Below are 8723 nucleotides of genomic sequence, written 5' to 3'. Positions count from 1 at the left end.
CTGTGGAAGGGCAGTAAACAGGCATTATACTATGCCATTATTTAAGAAAAGTAATAGTTTCTTTTCTTAAATAATGTCATGGTATAATAGCAATAACCCACTTCTGGGTGTGGGTAATGCTGTATTTACCCACGGTTGGCTTTGTTTGGTCCCTCGGGCTTCGCCCTCGGGACCAAACCACGCCAACCGTGGGTAAATCCAGCATTACCCACACCCAGGCATGGGTTATTGCTATAATACAACCTAATACAAGATTTTTCCCACTTTGACAGCCTTACTACCCTTTATTCCATGTAGTAATTTTCAGGCCTAGGTCAACTGATTACACAATTACTTTGTAAATGCCAGTTGCAAGATGATATAAAATGTAAGGAAATGTAGGAAATTAAAAATTAGATTTGGATGCTTAAAATGTATTATTTCAATGCTGCAGCATACAGAGTAAAAACAATAGATGCAGTTTTGTTTTCTTTGTAAAGTCGTGATGCAAAAAGTGGTGAGATGTAGCAAGTAAGTGGCAGTTTGGAAAAGAGAAAAGTTGCAAATGTTGGTCAGGTAGTCTGGTTGTCCAGGTATAAAAAGGATTTTAGACTAACTTTAAAATTGCCATTTAGCAAGAAAAAAAACAACGTGAACATTTAATCTGAAGTAAAAATGAACAAACAAATTCTTCTCCAAGTAGTCCACAGCAGATGTAAAACACAAGTTTTAATGACAGAATAAAATACAGATAAGCGCTTTCACAGTAAGCTTCATCAGATCTAAAATGCATTTCAAAGTTACAATCTTAAAAGTGCAGAAACAGTCACAACAAACAAATCAGAACAAAGTGCATCCAATATCATTAGCTGCCATAGTAACTACACAAATGTATGTTTAAAGCTACAAACACTCTATATCACATAAAACCATGTATTGTGTACAAAATCAAAATAAATATGAGTATAAACATCTCAAAAAGCATATATATGTAAAAAATGCATAGATACTGAATAAAATATATCTAAAAATAATGTAGCAGAGAAATGTACATACAGCTTACTTATTTTTCAAAGGTCTTGCTCTTAAAGTAGGTTGTATAGACATACTGTCATTCAACCCGGGGTAGTAATGTGCTTGTAATAAAAAAATCCACTTAAGTTCTGCCTGATAAGTTCTCTTCACAAGGTCTCCCTTGTTGACGTTATCATAAATTAATTCTAGTGCTACAAACCTAAAAAAAATGTTCCATGCCTGTATTTATCATATGTAAAAAGTAAACAGCAATACCACTGGCACACAAATGAACTTGAGCAAAAAAACGAATAAAGTCAGCATAAAATCAATAAAACATCGGCTCAAGTTCAAACCAGGCTCAATACTGACTTACAAGTTCACTCGCTGGATCGCTGGTAGGCAATGCTAGTGTGTAAAAGAAGCAGCCAAAGCTATAAATCCAAAGCAAAGTTCCACATTGAGTAAGATGTTTAAAGTCTTTGCAGACCAAAGAATAGTTTATAAATGTAAAATGCTGACAGTGCACAGTATAAGTGGTCACGTAGGCGCCTATTCGTTTTGCCTGCATAGAACGAAAGTACAGTTTTGTACCTACCATAAATGTAGATGTTCGAGTGTACACCCTGCTGTAGTCATCACACTTGGGTTATCCTGTCGTCATGCGGTCCTGCAGTCGGCTGGAATTCCAAAGTCTTGGTCCGGCGTCGGTTGCTGTTGCTTCTTCCCTGATGTCAGTGCGCCAGGGGTATATATATTGCAACCGATGCCATTTTCTTCAGTTTTTCTTGCCCCAGATGTCAGGTGCCCCCAAAAAGGTGGTCAGTAATTAGTACCAAATTGAGTAAATTTTGCACAAACACAAAATCCCTCCAGCTATAAGCAAATACATCAGGAAGGTATTGTAGAGATTTTAGCCAGTTAGTTCAGAGGGGATGGAGGGAGGGTAACCTGGACTGTAGCAGGGTGTACACTCGAACATCTACATTTATGGTAGGTACAAAACTGTACTATGTTCATCGTGTTACCCTGCTGCAGTCATCACACTTGGGTTGAATCCCAAAGCTAAGGATGGGTGGAGGAATCATAGAGGGTTGGAGGAGGCTATCAGGCCCTGCAGAACTGCAGTGGCGAAGCCTGCCCTAGTCTTAGAGTAAAGTGGTACATGATAGTGTTTGGTAAAGGTGTGTACTGAACTCCAAGTTGCAGCTTCCAAAATCTCCTTGGTTGGAACCCCCCCTGAGAAAAGCTGTAGATGTAGCTGTTGCCCTGGTAGAGTGGGGCCTAATGGTAGCAGGAACTGGTTTTCCATGATGGGTATAGCAGAAACGTATGCAATATCCTATCCATTTGGAAATGGTTTGTTTTGAAATAGCCTTCCCTTGTAAAGCTGTAGCATAGGATAAAAAGAGCTGGTCAGATTTTCTGAAAGCCTTAGTTTTGTCCAAGTAGTAACGAAGTTGCCTGTGAATGTCCAAGGAATGCAGGAGTCTCTCACCTTTGTTCTGTGGATTTGGGAAGAAGGTGGGTAAGTGGATGGTTTGATTTAAAGCCACACTGGAAACCACCTTAGGCATAAAGGAAGGATTAGTTCGTATAGAAACTCTGTCTTGATGAAAAATGAGGAAAGGTTCCACTGCCATTAGTGCCTGCAGCTCTGAGACTCTTCTAGCTGAAGTTATTGCTAGCAGCAGGGCAGTCTTCCATGATAGGAACTGAAGATCTGAAGAAAAATCTGGTTCAAAGAGAGGTAGCGTTAGTTTTTCCAGAACAAAATTGAGGTTCCATGTTGGTGTAGGTGCTCTCCTGGGGGGGTCTAAAGTTTTTTGCCCCTCTGTGGAACTGCCTTAGAAATGGATGCGAAAATAAGGGTGGATCCATGTTGTAGTGGGCTGAAATAGCTGAAGCATGGATTTTAATGGAGGAGAAGGAAAGTCCTTTGTGCAACATCTCAGTTAAGTACTGTAGAATGTGAGGCATGTGAGGCTGAAATGTGTCTTGGCCTTTAGCTTGGTTCCAGGCACAAAACTTTTTCCATTTGTCTGAATAAGCCTTCCTGGTGCTTGGCCTCCTAGCTTCCAGAATAACATCCATAACTGCTTGGGAAAGAGGAGCTGGCTGGATGCTTAGGTGATTTTCCATGCAGCCAGATTTAAGGTTTTGAGTTGGCTGTGAAGAATCTGATTGTTTTGTTGTGTGAGCAAATGGGTAATTTGTGGTAAGATCCAAGGTGGGCCGTGGGCCATATTTCTCAATAGTGGGTACCAGTGCTGGTGTGGCCAGTCTGAGGCTATGAGAATCAGTTGTGGTCTCTCCTTTTTGACTTTCAGAAGCACCTTTGTGAGGAGAGGCAATGGAGGGAAGGCATATGCTGTCAGGTTTTTCCAACTGAAAGAGAGTACGTCTACTTTCAAAGCTTGATGGTGAAGTGTCCTTGTACAAAATGTTGTTATTTGATAGTTTTGAGGACTGGCAAACAGGTCTATGTCTGGAAGGCCCCATTTTTGAGTTATCATTGTAAATACTTGTGGATCTAGTTTCCACTTGTGGGGATCCATGATGTTTCTGCTGAGGTCGTCTGCCAATGTGTTCTTCTTTCCTGGCAGGAATTGAGTTTGTAACTGAACTTGGTAAGCCAGAGCTGTGTTCCATAAGATCATTGCTTGCCTGCATAGAGGGTAGGAGTGAGTACCCCCTTGTTTGTTTATGTACTACATTACTGTGGTGTTGTCCGTCTTTATTGTAAGTTGTCCTGGATGTAATAGATTCTTGAAGGCTGTCAGAGCTTTCTGTACAGCTAGAATTTCTTTTTGATTGATGTACAGATTCCTTTGATCTGCAGTCCATTTGCCTTGAATGCACTGTCCTGCCATGTGTGCCCCCCAGGCGTAGTCTGATGCATCTGTTGTGATAGTTTGCCTGGCTGGGGACAAGGTGAACGGCTGACCCTTGTTGAGGTGACATACCTGTGACCACCATAGAAACTCCTGTTGTAGGCAGGGAATGAGAGATATCATTGTGTCCAAGCTGTGGCTGTGTTGAGACCATACGCTTTTTAGGTACCACTGTAATTTCTCATATGCAGCTTTGCAAATGGTGTTAGTAGTATGCAAGATGCCATGAAGCCCAAAGCCTGCAGAATTTTTCTTGCAGTTAATTGGGTCTTTGTTGCCATTGTTTTGAAATATTGAGTCTGCTGTAGTTGCTTGTCTGGCATCAGATAAGCTTTCTGGGCCGTTGTGTTCAAGCTGGCACCCAGGAATGTCATATTTTGTGAGGGTACTAGTTTTGACTTCTTTTCGTTTACTGTGTACCCCAGGCAGTTTAGAAGATGTTTTACAAAAGCCAGATGATGTAAGAGAATGTCCTTGCTTTCTGCTTGGATGAGGCAGTCATCCAGGTATGGGTATATTTGAATTCCTCCTTGTCTGCAGTATGTAATTACTGGTGCCAGGCATTTTGTGAAGACTCTGGGCGCAGTAGATAAGCCAAAGGGCAGTGCAGAGAATTGGTAATGTGTTGAACCTGCAATGAAATGGAGGTATCTTCTGCAATTTTGTCTGATAGGGACATGCAGGTATGCCTCCTTGAGGTCCAACGTTACTAGCCATGCCTCCTTGCCCAACATGGGAAGAAGCTGCTGCAGTGTTAGCATCTTGAATTTGGGTACTTGTAAGAATGTGTTTAAAATTGAAAGGTCCAGAATAGGTCTCGAGGCATTGTCCTTTCTGGGCACTAGACAGAGTCTTGAGTAAAATCCTTGACCTTGCTCTTGAGTAGGTACCAGTTGAATGGCTCTCATGTCCATGAGAGCTGTAATTTGCTTTTGTGCCTCTGCCCATTGATTTTGTGGCAGGTTTGGCATTCCTCTTTTCATTGGCAAGGTGTGAAAATGGAATCTGTATCCTCATAAAATTATGTCTAGAACCCATTTGTCCTTTGTGACAATGTGCCAGTTGTCTGAAAAAAGTGCGGGTTTTCCTCCCAAGGGGGCTGTCAAGAGAGAGTTGCTTGGCCGGATGAGGTGCAAGTCATTGATTTTGCCTCCTGGTAGATTGGGACCTGTCTTCTCCTCCCTTCTGTGTTGCAGTGCCCCATTGGCGAGGTTTGTACTGGGCTTGTGGTTGTCCTCTGCCTCTTGGGCGTCTGTATTTACCCCTCTGTGGTCTGTCAGTAGCTGGAAAGGACCAATTTTTGTTGGCCAGTTTCTGCTGAAGCGAGGGGGCTGTACCTGTAGGAAATCTTTGACTGTCTGCATAGATTTTGCCTTATCCTCCATTTTCTTTAAGAATTCTTCTGCTTTAACTCCAAAAAGAACATCCTGCTGTAAGGGAGCATCTAGAAGCTTTGCTTTAACATGATCAGGCAGAGTTTGTTCCTTTAACCAAGCATGCCTACGTATAACAGACCCAGTGACAGCTGCTCTGCAGGAGGCCTCCAGAGAATCAAACCCACATTGTAAGGTGTGTTTGCCCACCTGTTCAGTTGCATGCAACAGATCCTGCATTTCTTTCAATTCAGACTGTTGAGGGAGAGTGGTGATTCTTTGCTTTAACTGAGAGATTAGAAATTGCTAATACTTAAGCATGTGAAATTGGCAATTTAGTGCCTTCATAGCTAGAGTGGCTGAGGTGTAACCCCCCCCCCCCATCTAGCGCTCTGGAATCCCTTTCAGAGGGTACAGGATTTTTAGCCATAGAAGCCTTAGCCCCTTTGGGACCCTGCGAGATTGTCTCTGGGTCAGCAACAGGACTTTTGTATAGAAATTTGTGGGAATCAGGCACTCTGTAGTATCTGTCAGGCTTGGCCGGAGCAGGAGGTAGAGAGTCTGGGTTCAAACTGGATTCTAAGTAAACATCATCCACAATGTCTAACACGGGTGGGATGGCAAGTGGTCTGTGCTGGGGGAGTAAAAGAAACTCTCTGAGCCTTTTCTTCGAGTCAGAGTAGTCCTGACCTTCCCAGTGGAAATGTTCCCTCATAGTGTGTAAAGTTTCCCCAAAGGGGTAGTCTTCAGGAGGAGAAGCTGAGGGAATGGAATCCTCAGCATCAGAATCTTCATAAGGGGAGAAGGAGTAATCTTGGTCTTCAGAGGAGGCTGAAGAAATGGACACTTGTTCAGAGGATGCATAATCTTCCTCTTGTCTAGGCCTTTTGTCAGGAGGAGGCTGGGAACCCCTGATTAAAGAAATCAAATCTTCAGCCATTTTGAGCATCTGTTTCTTAGGCATTGGGCCTTGAACAGGGGACTGAAGTGCAGTCCTTTTAGATTTAATAGGAGTCTTCATCTTAGGAAACGTTTTAATGGTGAGTGTCGTCGGTCTAAAGATGCATTCAGAAACCGATGGCGTTTCTGCAGCACCGACATCTTTATCAGCAATGTCGTCGGTAGGGCCTGAACAAAATGGTTGCGTCAGCCTGGTACATTCCGCTAAAAGTTCAGAAGCGGTCTCGGGTTCCAGATCTGCGGTAGTCAGGGGTTGTGTCAGAGTCTCACTTAGGACCGGAGAACCGGAGACCGGACCAGCCGAGGCCTCGGAATCTGGCTTAGGCCTGGGCTGTCTGTCCTTATCCTTGCATTTTTTGTGCACGCTGGTAGTCGGTTGCTCCAACGGCGTACTGTAATTAAATTTTCTACCGAAGTAGTGTCGTGCAAAATCAAAGCATCTTTTAATAGTACGTTTATTAAACCTAGCACAAAAATGACAACTAGTGGCATCGTGGTCTAGGCCTAGACAAGGTATGCAATAAGAATGAAAATCCTTATGAGATATTTGCTTCCCACAAGAAATACAATTGTTAACTTTTTCTGACATCGGTCTGAGGCAAGAAAAGTTTCCCCAACGGGGTACTTAGCTTTATAGAAGACTTTGGTCTGAAATTCGAATTCGAAAATCTCAGGAGTCGGCCGACCGGCACTTGAGAACTGCTTCTGCTTCGGGCACCGCGCAGCAAGAAAGACTGAAGAAAATGGTGTCGGTTGCAATATATATATATATATACCCCTGGCACACTGACGTCAGGGAAGAAGTGACAGCAACCGACGCCAGACCAAGACTTTGGAATTCCGGCCGACTGCGGGACCGCCTGACGACAGGATAACCCGTGTGTGATGACTGCAGCAGGGTAACACGATGAACATCAGCCATTACATAATGAAAGATAGACTAGATCCATGGAATTACAGTCAGCTAAGGGCAAATGTGAAAACTCCCTGTTATTGTTTGGATATATGAAGGACCCAGACAAGTCCATATACATACAATAGGAACAGTTGTTACATCTCCTCATCCCATAACCAGATGTAATTCTATTTAGTTGGCTAGTTGATTTGGGATAACATAACTTATGTTTTAATGATTTCTTATTCTTGTTTCCAAAAGATGGTTTATCACCAACAGTCCTATTTATGTTCTGATCTGTGTGTAATAGTGTCCAGTGTTTATAAATAATAACTTTGATTTTCTTATCATCACTGGAGTATGTTAACCCAAAGAAGATCATACTTACTTGGTCATTCCTATTATATTTGGATGCGATATCATCACATCCAAGTGGTGTCGAAAAGTATGGTCTCCCAGTATTTACCATATCAGCCCTAACAGTATCATGTATTCTATCAATCTCTTTGGCATCGTAGCCCCTCACTCTTCATTTTCAAGAGCCCTCTCTCAAAGTCCTCACTCCTATTGTGCAAATGGCTAGTACGCAGGCCTTGGCCTCTTAATGTGTTTTTAAAAATATGTTGTGGATGCATACTCTTTTGATGTACATAGGTGGGCCTATAACATTCTTTCCTGTATAACTGAGTATAAAAAGTACCATCTGCATTCATATGCAGTGTGTTGTCTAAAAAAATTATGGATGTATTAGAAAATACATGAGAAAATTTAAGGAATGTGGTGCTTGAGTTCAACATAGAAACATACTGTTGTAATTCAGTAGGGGAACCCTTCCAAAAAAGGAAGAGATCATCAACAAAACAATGGTAAAATAATACATTTTGACGATGTAAATCAAATTTATACATGATGTCCTCTTCCCAAGCTACCATGACTAAATTGGCATAGCCATTGGCACACAAGGTGCCCATGGCCACGCCAGAAGTCTGAAGGTAATAATGGTCATCAAATGTGAATACGTTGAACTTAAGAACCATCTCAAATAATAAGCATAGAAAATCTGTGTGTGTTTCATCATCATATATACCACTCTTCAAGAATACTCTCTTAACCATCTGTATTCCCTCCATGTTTGGTATGCATGTGAAAAGGGAATTCACATCTAAGGTGACCAAATAGCCTGGTAAATGATTCATTTTTTCATCAACAAAATTATAAAATTCTTGTAAGAGCTGTTTACTGTCTATTAACACTGAAGTGCACACGGCAAGAACTAGTTTCAATTGTTTGTCGAGATAAATAGAGAGGGGCTCAGTTGCCCACCCTGCTCCAGCCACTATGGGCTGAAAAGGGGGGTTCAAGGGATCCTTGTAAACCTTAGGCAGTCCATTTAGCCCTGGTACCCTGGGATATGCAATTATAAAATAACTAAGCAAGTCCTTGTCAAGTGTATTGCTCGAGAAACAATCCCTTAGTGTTCTAATAATCTCATCTTGCATCCTTACTACCCCAGTATATTCAGTTTGTTTATATACATTAACATTAGACAACATGGCTAACATACTTCTAAAATAATAGACTCTACCCATTATCACAATTAAGCTACCC

The 8723-nt window shown here is 41.9% G+C and overlaps 1 pseudogene; it reads right to left on the bottom strand.

Moving 5' to 3' along the window:
• The window catches only part of LOC122808214, a 209645-nt pseudogene extending 201493 nt beyond the window's left edge, over positions 1 to 8152 (bottom strand).
• Between the last annotated feature and the right edge of the window lie 571 nt (positions 8153 to 8723).

Source organism: Protopterus annectens, chromosome 8.part0 (assembly GCF_019279795.1).
Source record: "Protopterus annectens isolate FY-2018-M chromosome 8.part0, PAN1.0, whole genome shotgun sequence".
NCBI lineage: Eukaryota > Metazoa > Chordata > Ceratodontiformes > Protopteridae > Protopterus > Protopterus annectens.
The sequence above is the reverse complement of the archived record's forward strand: the minus strand, read 5'-3'. Positions and strand labels throughout refer to the sequence as shown.